Source organism: Thamnophis sirtalis, unplaced genomic scaffold (genome assembly GCF_051295495.1).
Source record: "Thamnophis sirtalis isolate CommonGarterSnake01/CBP01778 unplaced genomic scaffold, rThaSir2_p1.2 scaffold_2, whole genome shotgun sequence".
Lineage (NCBI taxonomy): Eukaryota > Metazoa > Chordata > Lepidosauria > Squamata > Natricidae > Thamnophis > Thamnophis sirtalis.
In genome coordinates this window covers 95,985,471-96,008,344 of record NW_028261382.1, presented here as the reverse complement: position 1 = coordinate 96,008,344, position 22,874 = coordinate 95,985,471, and the positions used below count along the sequence as shown (strand labels likewise).

At 47.7% G+C, this 22,874-nt stretch overlaps 1 protein-coding gene across 1 annotated transcript in view; it reads left to right on the top strand.

Moving 5' to 3' along the window:
- Positions 1-3,669: 3,669 nt before the first annotated feature.
- Positions 3,670-22,874, top strand: part of GRIK4 (glutamate ionotropic receptor kainate type subunit 4) — a 378,863-nt gene continuing 359,658 nt past the window's right edge. The window contains exon 1 of the mRNA XM_087706418.1: positions 3,670-3,807. The gene's annotated coding sequence lies outside the window, so the exon portion shown is untranslated. The remainder of the gene's footprint in view (positions 3,808-22,874) is intronic.

Sequence of the window (22,874 nt, the reverse complement as noted above, 5' to 3'; positions counted from 1 at the left end):
TAGCATGTGATTAAAAACAGCCTGTAAAACTACAATTGCTAATCTACTGCTCAGGGAAGTTCTGTCTATATATGGTCAAATCCTGGGCATCATTGGGTAAGGCACATCTAGAGTGAATTATCAGGATGTTATGTTATGCACTTTCAGGATATCAGGATGTTATGGAGTTTGTTTCCTGTGGTTCAGCGTGGCTGCACATGCCCTGTTATGCACTGGGCCATGGGTGACCGCCACACCTACACAAGGAGTTATGTGACAACACTAGGTCTGGTACTTAGAAATGGAGAAGAACACTGCCCCCTAGGGTCGGGAACAAGTAGCACATATGTGCGAGGGGAACCTTTATCTTTACCTATCCCATATTCAAATCCAACCCAACCTACACACAGTACACAACTTATAAACCACAACTGGGATTAGAATTTTTGTTGGTGAGCAAGTTGATTGTCTGATTTTAATCATCTTTTTCACCATCTCGCAAATCAATGACCCAAGTAAATATTATCCACCGATAGAAGAGAAACTCCTATGCTCCCTCCCTCACACTGATGACGTTACCTGTTGGGGGAGTGAAACGTTTACAAGTAATCTTCATTAGGGACCACAATTGGGACCGGCGACGTGGTCAATAAGCGAAGGAGTTACTAAGTGAAACATCACAATTTAGTGATCTTTCTTATTGTTTCATAGACCTACAAAGCTTCTCAATGCAAAGATTGACTGCAAAATTACTTTTTCTTCACTGTTGCAACTGTGAGTGGTCGCTAAATGAGACAGTTGCTAAACAAGGACTACCTAGGCAATCTAATGACAAAGGTCAGAGGCGACCAAGAGCTCCACATCATCATCATCATCATCATCATCATCATCATCATCAATCATTGCCTAACTTTTATCGACAATTGCTCTGTCAAAATTGGAGAAAATATAGTCGCTAAAAATGCATCCATCTTCACATCTTCCCGATTCAATTCTACCCACCCTGAGGCAGAAATGCATTTTCCTTGAACTTAAGTGAGTTCATTCTTCAAAGAAAATAAAGTGGTGAATTTTGCTGTCAAAAGGCTGTGTGGGAAGTTCTGGAGACATTAGAACCGAGCAAATGCAATTGCCAAAGATAGAATGGGCTATAATGTCTCAATCATAAAATTTTATTTGAATTAGGATCACTAAATATCTGTTAATTGGGGGGGGGGGGAAATGACATTGGTCCAGGTTCAATCAGATATGACCGATTTCAGTTTTCTGGCCATGACAAATATGAGAAGAAAAGGAATCAAAGAGGGCAAAAGAGAAAAAAAAAGATAAAGTGGATAAACACTTAAAATAATCAGCAACTGCCAATCTTCTTTTCAACTTATAAACAAACCCATTGTTTGTTTATAATTCTTTAATTACAAATTTTAATTATAAACAAATTATAAACAAACTCCTCTTTTAATATTCCAAAGAGAAAGGAAGGAACGAAGGAACAAAGGAAAGAAAGAGAAAGGAGGGAAGGAAAGAAAGAAGGAAAAAGAACGAGAGGAAAGGAAGGAAGGAAAGAAAGAAAGAAAAAGAAAAGAAAGAAAAAGAAAAGAAAGAAGAAGGAAGAAAACTCTTTTAACCTCTTACTCCACCTTTTTTTCAGTTGAAATCATCATTTCATTCTTTTTTCATTTTCAGGAAAAAGTCCATGAAAGATCTCCAGTTTTTAATAATAATTTTATCTAACTTCGTTTGTCCCAAAGGTGCCTTTTTCAAGAGGCAACTGGACTTCCGTTTTTTTTCTTTGAAGACCTTTCGTTTCTCATCCAAGAAGCTTCTTCAGCTCTGACTGGATGGTGGGAAAAGGAAAGTCAGAGCTGAAGAAGCTTCTTGGATGAGAAGCAAAACCTCTTCAAAGGAAAAAAAAACGGAAAGTCCAGTTGCCTCTTGAAAAAAGCACCTTTGGGTTCCTAAACAAAGCTGAGAAAGTCACTGCTTTAGGGAAGCCTGAGGATCCTTTTTCTGAGCTGGGGGGTCAGGCTAGAAGACCTCCAAGGTCCCTTCCCATTCCATGATTCTGTGAATGGTGGCTTCTCTGTGTTTGAAAAACCGTCAATGGTTTTATCTTTATTAAGTGTGACCAGAAATGATTTGGCTTGATATGCTGCACTCTGCTTCCTTTCTGACCACAGAGTGGCGCCCGCCCTGCTCTGTGCCCAGTCTCGGCCGTCAACTGGCCCTCTGGAGGAGGTCAGTCGCCCAGAAGATGGAGCCCCGGGAGGCTGGGTGCCCACCCTCTTCCCCCTTTGTGATGGGCCAGCCTCCTCCCCAACTCGAACACCAAGTTCAGCTGCTTCTGTGTCCTTGGCTGCAGCACCCGAGCTCTCTCCAGCTGCTCACTGCCAGGGAAGAAGTTCCACAGGAGTTAAGCATCTCTCCTTCCTTCCTTCCTCCCTTCCTTCCTCTTCCACCTCCCTCCCTCTTGTCATTCCTCCCTCCCCTTCTCTTCCTTCACTCCCCTTCCTTCTTCCCTCCCTCTCTCTTCCTTCCCCTTCCCTCCCTCCCTCTACTCTGCCTTCCCTTCCCCTTCCCTCCCTCTTCTCTGCCTTCCCTCCCTCCTTCTTCCTTCCCCTTCCCTCCCTCTGTTCCCTTTCCTTCTTCCCTCTCTCTTCCTTCCCCTCCCCTTCTTTCCCTCCCTCTTCTCTTCCTTCCCTTTCCCCCTCCCTCTTCTCTTCCTTCCCCTTCCCTCCCTCTTCTCTGCCTTCCCCTTTCCTCCCTCCTTCTTCTCTTCCTCCCCTTCCTTTCTCCTTCCCTCCCTCTGTTCCCTTTCCTTCTTCCCTCCCTCTTCCTTCCTTCCCTCTTCTCTTCCTTCCCGTTCCTCTCCCTCCCTCCTCTTCTTTCTTCCTTTTCCCTCCCTCCTTTCCCCTTCCCTTCCTTGTTCCCCTCCCCTTCCTCCCTCCCTCCCTCCTTCCCTCCCTCCGTTCCTCTCCCCTTCGTTCCTTCCTCCTCCCTCCCTCCCTCCCTTCCACCTGTTGCTCCTTTTTCTTGCAGCAGCTGTCCTGACTTCTTCCCAGCAGCGTCGACGCTTCCTCCCCCTTCGCTCTAAATCCATTGCCGGGGCCCAGAACTCCAAAGCGACTCCAAACGTGTCCCTGCCCGGGGAGGGGGGGCGGGGATGTTAAGAAAGAAGCGCACCCCCTCCCGAGTCTTTCCCCCTCCCCCACCTACACAACAGATATGCCCAAATATTCTTTTTTCGGTACTGCAGCCCCCCCCCCATCCTGATCTCCGTATGCCCCCTCCCCTCTTCCTCAGCCCCTGGCGCCATAAAGGTCGGCAGTTCCGACGGTTCGAGTCCCTATTGCGGGTCTCCCGGGGTTAGACTACATGACCTCCAAGGTCCCTTCTTTACTGTGACCGTGACTGTTTCTGGCGGGGCCGAAGGATTATTTCAATTGCAAGCCTCTCTCTCTCTCCCCCCCCCTCTCCCCTCCATCACTCCCCCCGCCCTCCCTCCCGCATCATCCGCCGGTAATTCGGCTGCGTGCCCGTGCAATTCCCCCCAACGGCCACCGGGGGGCGCCCTGCCGCTCGCTCGGCCCTCTTCGCCGCCGGCGCTGGACGCGGCTTTGCTGCTGCTGCTGCTGCCGCCGGTTGGCAGAGCGCGTCGCTTCTCGCTCCGGGTCCCCGCCAGCGCGGTCGGCCAGCCAGCGCTCCAGCCGCGGCGGCGCTGCTCTTCCAGCCCTCCTTTTGGCCGCGCTGCCCTCCCGGCGGGAGGAACCGGGGGCGCCCACCGAAGCCGGCCGCCCAGCTGCGCCCCGACCCCGCGGAGCCGCCCAGGTAGGAGTTCCACCGCCGCCGCCAGCCGCCAGCCGCAGCCCAGCCTGCCTGCCGCTCGGCCGAGACCCGCCGCCTCTCGGGGGTCGCGTCTCGGGGGGGGGGGTTCTCGGCTAGGACGCCGCTGGGCTCCTGCGCCCCGGATTCCGGACTCATCTTTTGGGGGAGCCCCCTCCCCATCCCCGGAGAAGAAGGTGGGAAGGGGGACCCCCTTCTCCTCTTTGCTGGGCGCCAAGGCTGGACCGGTCCTCCTGGGGTCTTTTGGGGGGTGAAGGGAAGGGTCCGCTTGAGGGCCCGTCCACCCTCCCCGTCGCCGTGCCAGCGTTGGGCTTCTGAGCGCCCACGTTTCCCCGTGTCACCTCGGAGTCGGGAGCTGCGGGGTGCCCAGGCGTCATTGGGTCCCCTTGGCTGGTTTGTTGGGGGGAGATCGTGCCCAGGTCTCTGCCCTCCTTCCCTTCAAGTTCCCTTCCCGTGTTTTCCCCATCCCCGTCTCCAGATGGCCACTTCTCCCCAACCTCACTGGAGATTTGTGGGGGGGGGGGAGTGGGAAGGAAAGAGAAGGGATATTTGGGGAGGAAGGGCATGTCTCTCTAAAGAAGGGGGGGGACACCAAAACAAGCCCCTTCCTGGGTGGAGAGCCCAGGCGGGATTGCAGAAGGGAGTCTGGGAGTGGTGGGTTTTGTGGGCTTCCCCTCTTGCAGAGTGGGAAGGGAGAGGGGCCCCTCTCCCCCAACAGTGTGACATGACTAAGTCTTTGAACTGTTTCTTTGGCTCGTTCCTGTCTTGTTTTTCTTTTTGGAGGAACCAATTTGATATAAAATTGTGGGTGGTGCGGGGTGGGGGGGGGTGAGAGGCTTTGTGGGTGTCTTTATTATGCTTTGGCCAAGTGGAGTGGTCTTAGGGAGGAACAAGTGGTTGAACTGGGAGGGAGAATCAAGGGAGGGAGGGAGGAAAGAAAAAAGGAAGGAAGGGAAAAGGGATAAGAAAGGATAAGGAGGGGGGAGGGAGGAGAAAGAAGGAAGGAGAACAAGGAAAGAAGGATAAGGGAGGGAGAGAACAAGGAAGGAAGGATAAGAAAGGAAGGAAGGAAAGGAAGGATAAGGAAGGAAAGATAAGAATCATAAGAAGGAAGGAAAGGGAGGATAAGGAAGGATAAGGAAGGAAGGATATGGAAGGGAGGAAGAATAAGGGAGGAAAGAAGGAAGGAAGGAAAGAGAACGAAGGAAGGCTAAGAAAGGATAAGGAAGGCAGGAAGGCAGGAAAGAAGAAGGAAGGAAGGAAGGAAGGAAAGGATAAGGAAGGAAGGATATGGAAGGGAGGAAGAATAAGGGAGGAAAGAAGGAAGGAAGGAAGGAAGGAAGGAAAGAGAACAAGGAAGGAAGGATAAGAAAGGATAAGGAAGGAAGGAAGGAAGGAAAGGAGAAGGAAGGAAGGATATGGAAGGGAGGAAGAATAAGGGAGGAAAGAAGGAAGGAAGAAAAGAGAACGAAGGAAGGCTAAGAAAGGATAAGGAAGGCAGGAAGGCAGGAAAGAAGAAGGAAGGAAGGAAGGAAGGAAGGAAGGAAAGAGAACAAGGAAGGAAGGATAAGAAAGGAAGGAAGGAAGGAAGGAAAGGATAAGGAAGGAAGGATATGGGAGGAGGAATAAGGGAGGAAAGAAGGAAGGAAGGAAGGAAAGAGAACAAGGAAGGAAGGATAAGGAAGAAAGGAAAGGAAAGAAGGAAAGAAAGGGAGGATAAGGAGGGAAAGATACGGAAGGAAGGAAGGATAAGGGAGGAAAGAAGGAAGGAAGGATAAGGAAGGAGAAGGAAGGAAGGAAGGAAGGAAAGAAAGGGAGGATAAGGAGGGAAGGATACAGAAAGAAGGAAGCAAGGAAGGAGGGAAGGAGGCTGAAGAGATTGGTGGAGTGGAAGGGGAAAGGGCTAGAGTAACTATCTAGGGAAACGTTCTAGGCTAGGGGGCTCTCAGGGGCAAGTGAGTGTTGGGTGCAGGGTGGAGAGCGAAGTGGCCAGTGACGGGAGAAGAGGATGGCAGCCAGGGATGGACGTGAGCAGCTTTGAGAAGGAGGAAGGAGCACTTGGCTAAGTTATGTCCAGTTTCCTCCAACACCCCTTCAGGAACTCCCCAGGGCTCCCTTCATGTGCCAGCCAGGTCCCTGTCTGCGGTTTTGTGCCTCCTGAGTTGTGTTTGCCAGCAGGCCCTTCCAGAAATTGTCACCTCATCTTCACCGGAGGGAAAGCTGCCTCTTCCCTACCGGACCTCTGTGCTGCAGGTGTAAATGCAGCCGGGCTGTCATTGCAAGGGCGCAGCTGCAGTTTCTCCGTCGCTTCTACCTTTTTGCAAAGGCGGCTGCGTCGCCCCCACCAGGTGTGGGGCTGGGGCTCTTGCGATCGATCAGGGTGTTTTAGGAATGGGAAACACGTGTGTGTGGAGGGGGTCTCCTGGTGTTACTTTTTACGGGATCTGAACTCAAAAGGAAAAGGATTGTTGCCAGTTGCAATGATGACACTCTTTCACTGTTACTTCCTTTGGAAGTCTTCCTTGGTCTTTTTCCAAAGAGTATAATTAAACCAGTGTGATCAAGTTACTGGGCCCAGTTACAACTGGGATGTGGTACAAAATGGGCAGCAGGGATCAAGGAAAAAGCTGGGATGGTTGTTGGAATGTTAAAAGGTACTCTTTTGCTCTCTCATTATCTCTCTCTCCATCCATCCATCCATCCATTCATCCATCCAGCTACCTATCCATCTCTCCGTCCATCCATCATCCATCTATCCATCTATCTCTCTGTCTGTCCGTCCATCCATCCATCCATCTATCCATCCATCCATCTCTCTGTCTATCTCTGTCTGCCCGTCCATCCATCCATCCATCCATCCATCCATCCATCCATTCATCCATCCCTCTGGCTGGCTGGCTGGCTGTCCGTCCGTCCATCCATTCATCCATCCCTCTGGCTGGCTGGCTGGCTGGCTGTCCGTCCATCCGTCCATCCATCCATCCATCCATCCATCCATCCATCTATCTATCCATTTCTCCGTCCATCCATCATCCATCTATCCATCCATCTCTCTGTCTGTCTGTCCGTCCATCCATCCATCCATCCATCTATCCATCCATCCATCCATCTCTCTGTCTGTCTCTGTCTGCCCGTCCATCCATCCATCCATCCATCCATCCATCCATCCATTCATTCATCCATCCATCCCTCTGGCTGGCTGGCTGGCTGTCCGTCCGTCCATCCATTCATCCATCCCTCTGGCTGGCTGGCTGTCCGTCCGTCCGTCCGTCCATCCATCCATCCATCCATCCATCCATCCATCCATCCATCCATCTATCAATCATGTATCTATTTATTATCTATCTATCTGTCTGTCTGTCTATCACTATCTATCCATCCCATCCCTCCCTCCCTCCGTCCAACAATCCATCAATCCATCCATCTATCTCCATCTGTCCATCTCTCCATTCATGCACCGTTCCCTTGGAATTATTAGACCTGTTTATAAACTGGATAAAAGCCCAGGTGCGTCGGCTGTGAGACTTTTTATGGACAGCAGGTTACACAGACCAATGTTGCTTTTCACAGCTTTGAAACCTCGCCTAGGGCATCTTAACGATGATGGGAGTTTCTCACCGGGGAACTAACTCATTGCTTCCCCCCAAAAGATCAACACAGCACAATTCTTCCATTGGTCCGACTCTTTTATTTCCCCTGTAAGGGCAGTGCTGCGTTGGGGTGGGGGGAATTCTGGGACTTGAAGTCCACTCCTCTTAAAAGTTACCAAGGTTGAGATACACTGTGGTGTGGTATGTAAATGAGAGAGGTTTGGCTCACGAGAGCAATAGAGAGAAAAAACAGAATGCAAACTCTCCAGAAAATCATAACTGTTCCTTCCATCATCCTAGTTTCCAGAAAGTCTAACCAGACACTTCCAGGGCCTATGTAAACAACCATCCATCCCTCCTTTGCAACTTAAGTCTTCAGTTGCTGTCCAAACCCATTACAACGGGAGAAAGCTAGAACATAAAATTATCTGCTACAACGTCCTCCCTGTCAATGACTACTTCAGCTTCAAGCACAACAATACACCAGCACACAATAGATACAAACTCAAGGTGAACAGCTCCAAACTCAATTGCGGAAATTATGACTTCAGCAACAGAGTGCTCAACGCCTGGAATGCCCTACCTGACTCTCTTGTTTCTTCCTCAAACCCCCAAGACTTTAGCCTTAAACTGTCTCCTGTTGACCTCACCCCATTCCTAAGAGGCCTGTAAGGGGGCGTGCATAAGCGCACCATGTTTCTACCCTCCCTGTCCTAATGTTCCCTTCTATTCGTATCCATTTCCTGTGTTCAGAATCGTGTTGATACTTGTATCTGTTAGCTAATTCATGCTTGACGAATTAAATAAATAATAATAAAATAAAGCTCTCAATATCCCTTTAAATCACCCCTACAACATTATTCCAAGGTCGGCTAATCCTTTCCTTAGGACAGACATCTCTGTGAGTGGAAAGGAGGAGATAAGTTAGCAGCTCACCTATTGCAAAATACGCTGGAGTTTGAAAGGGATGGAGGAGGAGGGGTCGGTGGCGGCATAATTAGGATTCCAAGATTCATTCCCATCTCAGGATCTGTGCAACACAACCTATTCCACCCTCCTCCCCAACCTGCCCTGTGGAAGGGATGACACCCCTGCATCTCTGTTGCGGCTCCGACACTATGGAACAATCTCCCCGTGGAGATTCGTACCCTCACCACCGTCCAGGCCTTCCGCACAGCCCTCAAGAACTGGCTAGCCCGTCAGGCCTGGGGATAATCTTATTTTCGCCCCTCCCGAATGCTGAGTGAATGTTGAGTTTTACTGTTTAATTTATTTTGTTCACATTTCTTTTGTATTGTCCTACACTCCCTTTCCTTTTTGATTGTAAGCCGCCCTGAGTCCCCTCAGGGAAAAGGGCGGCCTATAAATGTCCAATAAATGACAAATGACAAATGACCCCGGTGTCAAGGTCCTCTTGTCCTGCCAGGCAGGGGACCAACGACGTAGGCAGGACCTCCTCAAATACCCTCAGATGGTGCGTTTTCCCCCCAACAGGCTGCTGGGTTCATCCTTCAAGGTCAAACCATCCTCCCGAGTGCTCATCTCAGTTAACCGGCGGGAGATCTGTGGCTTGCCTTGGCTGCATTTTCCCTGGGTTTCTGGCGTCTCCGGCGAAGAGGCCAGAAGGGACTGAAGGACGTTTTGCTTCTCCACCTGGGGGAGGAGGGGGGGCTGACATGAAAGGCAGGAGCGCGTCCTCTCTTTTCACAGCTGCATTGGGGCAGTTTTGGGACCGGGTGGCTGAATGCAGCCGTGCTGGCGAACTCCTGGCGTGCAGCATCTGGGATGTGAAGCTTTCTGCGGAGATGCCAGGGCGAGAGTTATGGCTTTCGTGCGTGCGTGCGGGGAATCAGTTGGAGAGGAGGAGCGGGGAGGGATGCCACGGACCTCTGCGTTAGGAGAAACGGGTGGTCAGGAGAAGCACTCCCTTCCTCGCTGGTCAGAATTTCTTGATTGAATCTTAGCGCAGTCACGCTTGACTTCCATCCATCATCTGGAGTCCTGGCCCTGGCTGATTTGACGGACGTTTCTCCCATAAAGAGGTTTATCCCCATCTGCCGTGTAACCCCGGTTTGTCAGATAAGCAACAGTTAGCCAGGTCTGCTTCGGTTCCTGCCAGTTTGATGGCTCAGAGTTGAGTTTTTCTTTCCACTTCCATTCATCTGGAGAAGGAAGAGGGGGAAATAATTTAAAAAAATTATTTCTCATTTGTTCCAGATGGATGTTTTGTTTCTAGAAGGCGTGAAGAGGGAGGATGCATTTAAAGTTGGGTCTCCTCCTGGTTTGGGATTGGGCCTAGTGTCGCTGGGGCTGAACAAAGCCCAACCGAGGGTTATTTTAATCTGCAGAGTAGATTTGACCTTCCACCAACAATAGATTTGCTCCAAAGGTATCTTAATTTGCGGATAATATTTGTCCTTCCAACTCCCCCCCCCCAAGATTTGCTCCAAAGGTACCTTAATTTGTGGAAACTCTCTCGAGTTGTCGGGAGAATGGTGAGGGGCAGAAGGAAAATGGGAAGGGGTTGGATGAGGAGTGAATTTCCTTGTTATGCACAGAATAGACTTGGCTAAATGCAGAGAGCTCTCTGAATGGAATAAATGAGATGAAGTTAAGTAGTTTTGCATAGATCTAATTGGATATATTTCTCGTTTTCTCCGTGATCCAACCATGCAATCAGCTTTATTTATTTGTTTAGCAAAGGAGAGAGGGGGAGGGAGGGAGGGAGGGAGAGTGATAGACAGAGACAGAGAGAGAGACAGACAGACAGACAGAGAGCAAGAGAAAGAGAGAGAAAGACACACACACACAGAGAGACAGAGATAGAGAGCAAGACACAGAGGGATAGAGAGACAGAGAGACAGAGATAGGAGACAGACAGAGACAAAAACAGAGAGAGAGACAGAGAGCGAGAGATAGAGAGAGAGAGACAAAAAAAGAGACAGAAACACAGAGAGAGAGACAGACAGAAACAGAGAGAGACAGAGAGACGGAGACAGAGACAGAGAGAGAGACAGAGAGAGAGAGACAGAGACAGAGACAGAAACAGAGAGAGACAGAGAGAGAGACAGAGAGAGAGAGAGAGACAGAGAGACAGAGAGAGAGACAGAGACAGAAACAGAGAGAGAGACAGAGCGAGAGATAGAGAGAGAGAGAGACAGAAAAAGAGACAGAAACACAGAGAGAGACAGAAACAGAGAGAGACAGAGAGAGAGAGAGAGAGAGCGAGACAGAGAGAGACAGAAAAAGAGACAGAGAGGGACAGAAAGAGAGACAGAAACACACAGAGAGAGACAGAGACAGAAACAGAGAGAGAGACAGAAAGAGACAGAGACAGTGACAGAGACAGAAAGAGACAGAGACAGAAACACAGAGAGAGAGAGAGACAGAAAAAGAGACAGAAACACAGAGAGAGAGACAGACAGAAACAGAGAGAGAGACACAGAGAGAGAGAGACAGAAACAGAGAGAGACAGAGAGAGAGAGAGAGAGAGCGAGACAGAGAGAGACAGAAAAAGAGACAGAGAGGGACAGAAAGAGAGACAGAAACACACAGAGAGAGACAGAGACAGAAACAGAGAGAGAGACAGAAAGAGACAGAGACAGTGACAGAGACAGAAAGAGACAGAGACAGAAACAGAGAGAGAGAGAGAGACAGAAAAAGAGACAGAAACACAGAGAGAGAGACAGACAGAAACAGAGAGAGAGACACAGAGAGAGAGAGAGACAGAGAGAGAGACAGAGATAGATAGCGAGACAGACAGAGACAGAGACAGAGACAGACAGAGAGAGATAGAGCGAGACAGAGAGAGACAGAAAAAGAGACAGAGAGGGACAGAAAGAGAGACAGAAACACAGAGAGAGAGACAGAGACAGACAGAGACAGAGAGAGCGAGAGATAGAGAGACAGAAAGAGAGACAGAAACACACAGAGAGACAGAGACAAAGACAGACAGAGACAGAGACACACACACACAGAAATGTTATTCAGAACTTCTTTCTTTCTTTCCCCAAAGCTGTGTTTGAAACAACTGCACAGCCCTTCCTTCTTGGGGTCACAAAGCAAAGCAGTTAGGGCCAACACAGTGTGGTCCCTGCACCAATATATCTCCATGCTGCTAATTTCGGTTCTTGGTGGCTAATTGAGTCTCCGAGGGCTTCGGAGAGCACGGTGGGTTTGTTCCAAGCTGACTTGTCAGTCTGAAAGCAGCCTTAACCTTTCTCCATCCCTCAGCTGCCGATGGGGACAGTGGCACAGAGCTCCCGAAATTGGTGCCTCTAAAGTGCTTCCAACGCAGCTTTAAATGCTATTTAAATGCTATTATCCCAGGGATCCCTCCGCTTCTCATTCCTGCTGAGCCAGTGACTTTCAGACGGAGTTTGTGGGCAGGCGCCTTGAAAAGCTACCAGATTGGAGAAGTTTGTATTTTTTTTTAGAAAAAAGATAAAAGGCAGATCCGTGTTTGATGACCACAATAGGGACTGGAACATTCAGCATTAAGAGGTGTGGTCATTCAGCGAGGCATCATATATATGTGGTCACGAACTGTGACCTTCACTACTGTCCCCCTTGGACTTTGTGGGAAGCCAGCTGGGAAAATCACCAATAGTCACCATGTGACCCATCGTAAATAGATGACTGACAGGCAGACAGATAAATAGAATGAATTCTTTATTGGCCAAGTGTGATTGGACACACAAGGAATTTGTCTTTGGTGCAGATGCTCTCAGTGTGCATTAAAAAAAAAGATGCATTCGTCATGAATCATAAGGTACGACACTTAATGAAAGTCATAGGGGACAAATAAGCAATCAGGAAAAAATCAATATAAATCGTAAGGATACAAGCGACAAAGTTACGGTCCTGTAGTCATAAGTGGGAGGAGATGGGTGATAGGAACGATGAGAAGATTAAAAGTAATAATAATGCAGTCTTTGTGAATGGTTTGACGGTGTTGAGGGAATTATTTGTTTAGCAGAGGGATGGCGTTCGGGACAAAAACTGTTCTTGTATCTAGTCATGGTGTGGAGTGCTCTGTAGTGTTGTTTTAAGGGTAGGAGTTGAAACAATTTATGTCCAGGATGTGTGGGTGCTTTGGAAAATAGCTTGACTCCCTCTTCTTTGGGGCAGCCCCTGAGATATTGGAACTCTGCTATCATGTCTCCCCTGGTCCATCTTTTCATTAAACTAGACACACCCAATTCCTGCAACTGTTTTTTATATGTTTTAGCCTCCAGTCCCCAAATCCTCTTTGTTGCTCTTCTCTGCACTCTTTCTAGAGTCTCAACATCTTTTTGACATCATGGGGACTAAAACTGAATGCAGGATTCCAAGTGTGGCCTTTCCAAGGCCTTATAAAGTGGAATTAACACTTCACATGATCTTGATTCTATCCCTCTGTTGATGCAGCCTAGAACTGTGTTGGCTTTTTTGGCCAACACAGTTAAGGACAATCATTGTATAGGTAAGGTCTATGAAGGCCAAGCTATTTTTAGCTGCTCTGGATGATGGGATGCTTGACCAACTGTTGGTCCAGATGAGGTATTTGAGATGGGTCCCACTGGTTTGTATGTATGTATGTATGTATGTATGTATGTATGTATGTATGTATGTATGTATGTATATACATATACATACATATATACATATATACATACATACATACATACATACATACATACATACATACATACATACATACAAAAAAACCCCACAAATATAACAAAGGCAACAGTAAAAATATTGGGTTTCTGTCGTGATGGACTCTTGTGACGAGCCGATTGACAGATGATGGAAGCAGTTAGCTTCCTCCCATAATTGGGGCTTACCAGGGGTTGTAAAAATCTAATAGATATACATATACAGTACATACACACATTCTGTAAATTTCAAGACACCTGAGGCCTATTTGGAAGGAAATAAAGTTGAGTTCCTTTGCAAGGTTCTTTCTGTGCAGTCAAGAGATGACAAAACTCCAATTTATTCGATTATAAATCCTGCTAATGAAAATATTATACTAATTGGGGGAGTTGTACCTAGAGCTCTGGACCATGCCTTAGGAAATTGGCATACTCTGAGATATTGAAGGGCTTACAAATCCGGCTCGCTTATAATGAGTCTTTTTAACTGTCCTGATATTAACTTGCCTTATGGTACGTTAGGTCTGGATTGGAGCAACGATTTATGATCTTAATAACAACTTCCTTTTAGAAAGACTTGCTTTGATGCCTACCTAGAGATTGGTAACCCATGATGTAGCTGGGGAGAGCAAGGTGTGGGGGGGTGAGGAGTACACGCAATAAAATCAGGGAGAGTAGCTACACTGAGGGTAACTGAAGAAGCCTCTCCGAAGCTCAAGGCAGTGAGTAGCAACCATAGAAAATTAGAATCACAAGAGCATTTGGCCATGGTGACTTAACAGGATGAGCTTGATGGTTTTGGAAAAGTCTACCTGGGTTATTCGCTTCTATGTTAACCTTCTAGGGCGGTGATGGCCACAGCTGGCACTCGGAGCCACTTGTTAGGGCACACGAGGCGCTGCCCCGTCAGCTGGCCAGCTGACTTCGCCCTCCTTTTGAAGCTGTTTTTCACCTTTCGGAGGCTGAAGCCTCTGGAGCGCGAAAAACCAGCCCTATGGGCAAACAGGAAGTTCAGGAACGGACTTCCGATTTACTCTTGGGGGCGATTTTCACCCTCCGGAGCCTTCAGGGAAGTCTCCTGAAGGACCCTGAAAGCTCCGGAAGTCAAAAATTGACCCTACGGACAAACCAGAAGTCACCATTCCTGAACATCCAGGTTCCCTGTAGGTCCGTTTTTCGCCCTCCAGAGCCAAAAATTGCCCCTATGAGCAAACCGGAAGTCACTTCCAGTTTGTCTGTAGGTCCGTTTTTTGCCCTCCGGAGCCTTCAGGGAAGCCTCCTGAAGGTTCCTGAGGTTGAAAATCGACCCTACGGACAAACCGGAAGTCACCATTCCTGAACTTCTGGGTTCCCCGTAAGTCCGTTTTTCGCCTTCCGGAGCCTTCAGAGAAGTTCTTGAGGCCTCCGGAGGGCGTCTGAGGATGGATGGGGGAGGCTTTTTTCGCCCTCCCCAGGCTCCTAGAAAGCCTCTGGGGCCTGGGGAGGGTGAAAAAAAACGTGCCAAAAGCGGTGTGTGTGTGTGTGTGTGTCGCTGGTCACACGCGCATGCATGCAGTGGGGGGTTACGGACATAGCATTATGGGTATGGAACACCCACACACGACCCCCTGTGCTCCCCCCACTTTTAGCAATAGCAATAGCAATAGCAGTTAGACTTATATACCGCTTCATAGGGCTTTCAGCTCTCTCTAAGTGGTTTACAGAGTCAGCATATTGCCCCCACAGTTTGGGCCCTCATTTCACCCACCTTGGAAGGATGGAAGGCTGAGTCAACCTTGAGCCGGTGAGATTAGAACCGCTGAACTGCACATAATAGTCAGCTGACAGTGGCCTGCAGTACTGCACCCTAACCACTGCGTCACCTCGGCACGGGAGCCAAAAAAGGTTTGCCATCACTGTTCTAGGGTGTTTTGGCAGGAGAGAAATACACAGCGCCTTAAGGATGATAAAAATGTAGGTCAACCCAGTTGACAGTTGGGATTTTTATGACGTTCCTTAAGACAGGTGATGGCAGGTTGCAAAGCCCAAAAGGAGCTTAGAAGGAAGGCAATCATAAGTGTTGGCAGCAGGAGAGAGCTTGGAAAAGAGGAAGAAGATGTCCAGGACGTTGGCTCGATGCAAGGAGAAGATGCCAGACAGGAACTTGGCCCAGGTTCTTGAGAACCTGCCTCTTGGTTGATCTTCTGAAGGGGTTTTTGGAAATTCTGGAAGAATTTGCTGAAAAGTCCATGCCCGTTTCTCCTGTTTCGGAAACAGCTAATAATTATGAGATGCCTAAGACACGCTGTCACTCTCCATGCCTCCCAAAAAAGCTCGAGTTGACTTAATTATGGTTTGAATAAGCCTTTGCAGTTGGTTTGGGGTGATACGTGAAGACAAAGCCAAGCAAGATATCACACCATGGCTTAGCAGTGGGTGGAACTGACCGATCAGCTGGAGCTGGGAGATAAGAGGTCTCTTTGCTTTCCATTCCCCTCCTTACCCACCTCGAAACTGTTAATCTCTTTTCAGCCCCGAAGTGCTCAACAGATTTCATTCATTCATGTGTGTGCATGTGTGTGTGTTTGTGTGTGTGTGTGTGATATATATTTAGTGTCACAACCCCTGGTAAGGGAGGAAGCTAACAGCTCCCATTATCTGTCAATCGGCTCGTCACAAGAGTCCATCACGACAGAAACCCAGTATTTTTACCGTTGCCTTTGTTACACATTTTGTGTTATATTTGTGCTGATAAATAAATAAAGGGAGACTAGTATAGATCTATTTCAAGCTATTTAGCTCTCATCAGCTAGCCATACCCTTGCTGGGATTCGAACTTGGGCTGCTTACCTATTAGGGAGTTGTATTAACCTCTAAGCCACAAGTTCTCCTCCCTTTATCACTAAGCCAGGGGAGTGATTAAGTGTTTTTTTTTCTTCTGTCAAACTACCCAAATATAGGAGGGAGCATACTGCTTCCTCTACACCAGTGTTTCTCAACCTTGCCAACTTGAAGATGTCTGGACTTCAACTCCCAGAATTCCCCAGCCAGCGAATGCTGGCTGGGGAATTCTGGGAGTTGAAGTCCAGACATCTTCAAGTTGACAAGGTTGAGAAACACTGCTCTACACACACACACACACACACACACACACACACACACACACACACACGTTCGCACACAACGTACATAGTTATCTGAAGGGCCATGGTCCATGAGTTTAATTCCCAAAAGAAGGTTTAAACTAGTGTTCCTCATTTTCAGCCACTTTAAGGTGTGTGGACTCCCAATTCCCAGAATCCCCCAGCCAGCCATGTTAGCTGAGGAACTCTGGGAGTTGAAGTCCATATGTCTTAAAAGGAGAAACGCTCTTCTAAAGCCGTAGAAATCTGGTGCTCTCTGAGCTTGCTTGTTTTCTGGCAGACGTTTCATTACCCAACTAGGTAACATCATCAGTGCTGGAAGGGAGTGCTGTTTGCTGTCAGCACAGACACTGACTAGCACTGATGATGTTACCTAGTTGGGTAAGGAAACATCTGTAAGAAAACAAGCAAGCTCAGGGAGGGACCCAGGACCCCTCATTTTCAACCCTGAGCTACAAATATTCTTCTTTATTGGTACCAGAGAAATCTGTCGGCTGCACCTGACAAGGGCCAATATAAGGATGAATCCTGTCATAGACTGCCTCCTAGTGGCCAATAGCAGTTTTTACAGCCAAGTCCTGAAAAATTTGACCTTGTCTGGAAAAGAACATTTTCCCTGCTAGTGAGAATGAAACATCGGGGAGCGGAGAGAAATAACAGGGAAATGGCACATTTTGCTGGCGGCTGCGGATTTTTTTAGAAAAACCCATTCCCCTGTTTTCACAGTTATTATTGGATTCCGATTCTTATGGGTGTGCTTGGAAAGAAATAGGATTACGGTAGCTCCGGTTAGAAGCCAGCCATTTCGATGCCTCAAATAGAACCCAGTCAATGGGATTTCTCTCACCCATGGTAGGATTGTCCCATTAGTGGTAATGGATTTGCTCTGGGGTCAGCGGAAATTAGACCGAGGGTTTTGACCATGAAACGCACAGCTGGTGCCTGGCTTTTATCTTATGGTCATCAAGAAAGAGCGAGCCTCATTAAAACCACGGAAGTAGCAATAGCATTTGCCTTTTTGCTGGAGCTCTATATTTCTTCGCGCTAAAAAGGCCCTGTAATGGTCTTAACCTCTGGTGAAGTTAACGACCATCTGTTAATACTGTTAATATCTGAAGTAACTGGCATTAACCAAGCGCTTTAACCTTTGCTTGATGCCTTGGTAAGGCCACACTTGGAATTTTGCATCCAAGTTTGGGTCGCCATGGTGTAGAAAAGATGCGGAGACTCTAGAAAGAGTGCAGAGAAGAGCAACAAAGAGGATTAGGGGACTGGAGGCTGAAAAGAGCTGAGGTGGCGCAGTGGTTAGGGTGCAGTACTGCAGGCCCACTTCAGCTGACTGTTATCTGCAGTTCGGCGGTTCTAATCTCACCGGCTCAAGGTTGACTCAGCCTTCCATCCTTCCAAGGTGGGTGAAATGAGGACCCAGACTGTGGGGGCGATATGCTGACTCTGTAAACCGCTTAGAGAGGGCTGAAAGCCCTATGAAGCGGTATATAAGTCTAACTGCTATTGCTATTGCTATTGCTAAACATACGAAGAATGGTTGCAGGAACTGGGTATGTCTCGTTTAAGGTGGCTCAGTGACTTAAGATGCTGAGCTTGTCAATCAGAAAGGTCGGCCGTTTGGCGGTTCGAATCCCTAGTGCTGCGTAATGGAGTGAGCTCCCGTGACTTGTCCCAGTTTCTGCCAACCTAGCAGTTCAAAAGCATGTAAAAAATGCAAATGGAAAAACAGGGACCATTTTTGGTGGGAAGCGAACAGTGTCCTGTGTGCCTTCGGCGTTTAGTCATGCCGGCCACATGGCCATGGAGACGTCTTCGGACAGTGCTGGCTCTTCGACTTCGAAACGGAGATGAGCACCGCCCCTTAGAGTTAGGAACGACTAGCACGTATGTGCAGGGGGAACCTTTATCTTTTTAGCTTAACAAAAAGAAGGGCTTGGAGGGACATGATAGCAGTCTTCCAATATCTTCTTCAGCTTTGAAGAAGCTTCTTGGATGAGAAGCAAAACGTTCAGTTGTATTAACCTCTAAGCCACAGGTTCTCCTCCCATTATCACTAAGGCCACTTCAGCTGACTGAAGGGACCGCTTGATTGCACCTTTCCTTGACCAAGTATTTTGGTTGAGGATGCTCTCAATATTTCCAGGTGTTTCTTGTCCTGACACCAGGAAATCCAACCAGGTAACTCGGGGAATAAGTTGATGAACTTGTTGACATTGTTGCTTTGAAGGCTTCTACCGTTTATGAAAGACAAGAGACTTTTGAATGTGTTGTTACAATTGACAGTTAAAGTTGGTTATCCCTCCTTCCCCCTCCACCCCCACCCTCTTGACCTTGCCAGGAAGTCAAGGTGCGGAGGAAAAAGCTTTACAAAAAACCTGGTGTACTTGGCTAAAACCCAGTGTTCCTAGTCCATAAACCTTTCCTGCTGCGTCTTTTCGAAGGGTGTTTAATTAACACCACACATTTGTGGGGGTTTGTGCTGACTAAAGTATTGCCTTTCCGTGGGGTCACATTTCCTAGGAATCTCAAAAGGTTTCTCTTTATTAAGATCACCCCGCGAATTACACAAAATTCAGAAAGAGGTCTGTGGTTTTTATTTTCTCTACACTTAAAAAAAAAACAACCTTAAGAAATTAAGTCTCAAATGTGGACCTATTACAAGAATCTGTTTCTCCCCCTCCGTGCTTGGTTTGGCCGGGGGAAGAAATAGGGTGAAGAATTAGGAACACGGTGGCTCAGTGGCTGAGATGCTGAGCTTGTCGATCAGAAAATGCCGGCAGTTCGGCAGTTCGAATCCCTAGCGCTGCATAACAGAGTGAGCTCCCGTTCCTTATCCCAGCTTCTGCCAACCTAGCAGTTCAAAAGCAAAAATGCAAGTAGAAAAATAGGGACCACCTTTGGTGGGAAGGTAACAGTGTTCCGTGCGCCTTCAGCATTTAGTCATGTCGGCCACATGACCACGGAGACGTCTTCGGACAGCGCTGGCTCTTGGGCTTTGAAACGGAGATGAGCACCGCCCCCTAGAGTCAGGAACAACTAGCACATATGTGCGAGAGGAACCTTTACATTTACCTTATAAGTAGTTTGAGTTGAGTTTGAGTTTATTGGTCTTGTATGCCGCCCACTCCTGAAGGACTCCGGGCGGCTTACAATAAACAAGGGAAAGGGATAAATACACAAAACAACACTTTAAAATATACAACAGTCACAGTTTCCGAGGGGCTGGATATTTCGAGAGCCCCCCCGGCCTGCTGGAGCAGCCAGGACTTGGTGGCTTTGCGGAAGGCCGGGAGGGTAGTAAGGGTCCGGATCTCCACGGGGAGATCGTTCCAAAGGGCTGGAGCTGCGACAGAGAAGGCTCTCCCCCGGGGAGTCGCCAGCCGACATTGGCTGGCAGATGGGATCCGGAGGAGACCTAACCTGTGAGATCTAATCGGTCTATGGGAGGTGATTGATAGCCTCACTTCTTATTCTTTTGTAGTATCTCTTTTAAAAAAACCCTGAAAGATGGGGGGGGGGAGCAGTTCTAATGTGTCAGATAATTAATCTACATTTCTGAGCATTTTGTAGAGACATTTTGCGGGCATGCTGAGGAAGCTGATGTTTTTGCAAATGGATAATCTCTTCTTTTCGAGGCCTCCGTGAATGTATTTCCGGCATATGTTTTGCAAAGCCGCAGCCAAAATTTGCATCTTTCTGTTTTCAGCATGTCAAGATGTCATTTGCTCTGATGGATTTATTCCCGATAATAGGATGAGAATTCAGATGTGTGTGCTTCAAGAGAGAATGGCATAAGAGAGGGGGAATGGATCACCCAAGAGGAAAGAGGCAGAAGGAGACGGTTTGATCTTCACGGGTGGTTTTCTACAGCCCAACATCCGAATAACCAAGCTACCTAGTTGCAAATAAAACATGATTAAAACAGGAGGGCATGTTCTAGGAGGTAAGAATTGCATATTGAAATCGGACCAAAGGTGGATTTCTGTCGGTTTGCCCCACATCAGGCGAAACAGTAGTGGTGGCGGCAGGAGGCTCCGCCCACCCGCCCAGATGCACAGAAGCATCACATGAATAGCAATAGCAATAGCAGTTAGACTTATATACCGCTTCATAGGGCTTTCAGCCCTCTCTAAGCGGTTTACAGAGTCAGCAACTTGCCCCCCACAGTCCGGGTCCTCATTTCACCCACCTCAGAAGGATGGAAGGCTGAGTCAACCTTGAGCCGGTGAGATTAGAACCGCCGAACTGCAGATAACAGTCAGCTGAAGTGGGCCTGCAGTACTGCACCCTAACCACTGCGCCACCTCGGCTCGCATGAACTCACATGCACCCACTGGCGAACCGGTAATAAAATAAATTGAAACCCACCACTGAATCGGACGTGCCTAAATTTAGTATGCAACAATTGGATGTTTTTATTTTTGAATTTGGGGGTCGCGGTGACTCAGTGGCTAAGACGTTGAGTTTGTCGATCAGAAAGGTCGGCAGTTCGGCGGTTCGAATCCCTAGTGCCGCGTAACGGAGTGAGTCCCTGTTACTTGTCCCAGCTTCTGCCAACCTAGCAGTTTGAAAGCATGTAAAAAATGCAAGTAGAAAAAAATAGGAACCACCTTTGGTGGGAGGGTAACAGCGTTCCATGCGCCTTTGGTGTTGAGTCATGCCGGCCACATGACCAAGGAGACATCTTCGGACAGCGCTGGCTCTCTGGCTCTGAAATGGACATGAGCACTGCCCCCTAGAGTTGGGAACAACTAGCACACATGTGCGAGGGGAACCTTTACCTTTACCTTATTTTTGAATCTAAGTGTTCTCAATGCAAAAAATTCCCAATTGGGATTCCAACATTTCCCAAAATAGATCCCATCCGTCTCATCAAATTAGGGTTTTGTGCAACCTTGACTGAACTCAGCACAGGTTGCGCTGTCCGTTCTCCCACATGCTGGCTGGGCAATTCTGGGAGTTGAAGTCCACATCCTTTAAAGATTCCGTGAATCCTCGACTTACGACCACAGCTGAGCCCAGAAATTTCTGTTGCTAAGCGAGACAGCGGCTGAGTAAATGCTGCCCCGTTTTTAGAACCTTTCCTGCCAGAGTCGTTAAGTGAAAAACGGCACTTGTTAAGTTAAGGATGCTAAAGAAGGGAATTCTTCCCTAAAGTATGGGGCATCCTTACCGGCAGAGATGCTTTAAAAAGGAGATTTCCATCACATAGAGGCAGTGATCTGACCTAAACATAGTACACAAAATTATTTGCTACAATGTCGTACCTGTCAATGACTACTTCAATTGCAACCACAACAACACACGAACACACAATAGATGCAAACTCAAGGTAAATCGTTCCAAACTCGATTGCAGAAAATAATGACTTCAGCAACAGAGCGCTCAACGCCTGGAATGCTCTACCTGACTCTGTTGTTACATCCTCAAATTCCCACAGCTTCCACCTTAAACTGTCTATCATGGACCTCACCCCATTCCTAAGGGGGTGTGTAAGGGGGCGTGCACAAACACACCAGCGTGCCTACCTTCCCTATCCTAATGTTCCCTTGCATTCGTATCCATTTCATGTATTCCTAATCATGTCTATACTTATATCTGTGATAGTAGTAGCGTAGCCTTTATTGTCCTTGTACAAAATAAAGACAACGAAATTGGTTTTAGCCTCACTGGTGCAAAATTATAGAGGAAACGAAAAAAGAAAGAACAAGAAGAAACTAGTCATACGTTTCCGGGTATGCAGAGGCGTGATTGTGATTGTATTTAAAAGTCTGGACAGAATTTATCTAATTCATGCTTGATGAAATCAGTGTATAAAAATAACTAGAAATAACTAGAAATAACTAAAAATAACTAGAAATAACTAGAAATAACTAAAAATAACTAAAAATAACTAAAAATAACTAAAAATAACTAGAAATAACTAGAAATAAACTAAACTAAAGTAAACTAAATAAAAAATAAAAAAAATATTGCTGTGTGCGGGGAAAAATGGCCTTTCAGAAGAAGATTCTTTGCAAACAAGTGTTTTCCCAGGAGGAGAGGGTTCACGCTTCCGGCAGGCAACTGCAAAAACACACACACACACACACACACACACACACACACACACACACACACACACAGAGCCCAAGTTAGCCCGCCCCATTTGGCGTCTTTCAAGCCCTCCTTGCCTTTCCAGCTTGTCTGATTTTCGGAGAAGGGCTTCTAAATAGTACAAACGAGGGAACAATTTATGGAGAATGATAAGTACGTGAGCAGAAACTCCTGTGCCGGCAGCTTGACATTTTCAATCCCATCTTTGGTTTGCTGGAGAGGAAAAGGAAGGAGGGGGAGAGTGGGAAAAAAAGAAGAAGAAATGATTTCCCCCCATCCCCCTATCTTGACACGCTTCTCCATTCACAGCTGGTGACGACTGTCTTATTGTGGGGAAGGATCCCTCCGAGCGCTGAGGCTGGGGGGGGGGGGGGGGGAGATGCCACAGCATCTGGGCCGAAGGGGAGCCCGGCCTGTAATTAAAATCCGAAGGTGTAAGGACAAGATAAGCGGAGGTGGCACCGCAGGCTGCCAGCCTGCCCTCAAAAGCCACAGGCAGCGCAGGGAAAGTGGTGAGAACAGGTTTCCTTCTCGGCATTCAGGTTCTCCTCGGATGGGGAAGCTCAACCCAGGTTGTCCTTTGCAGTACTGGTAGT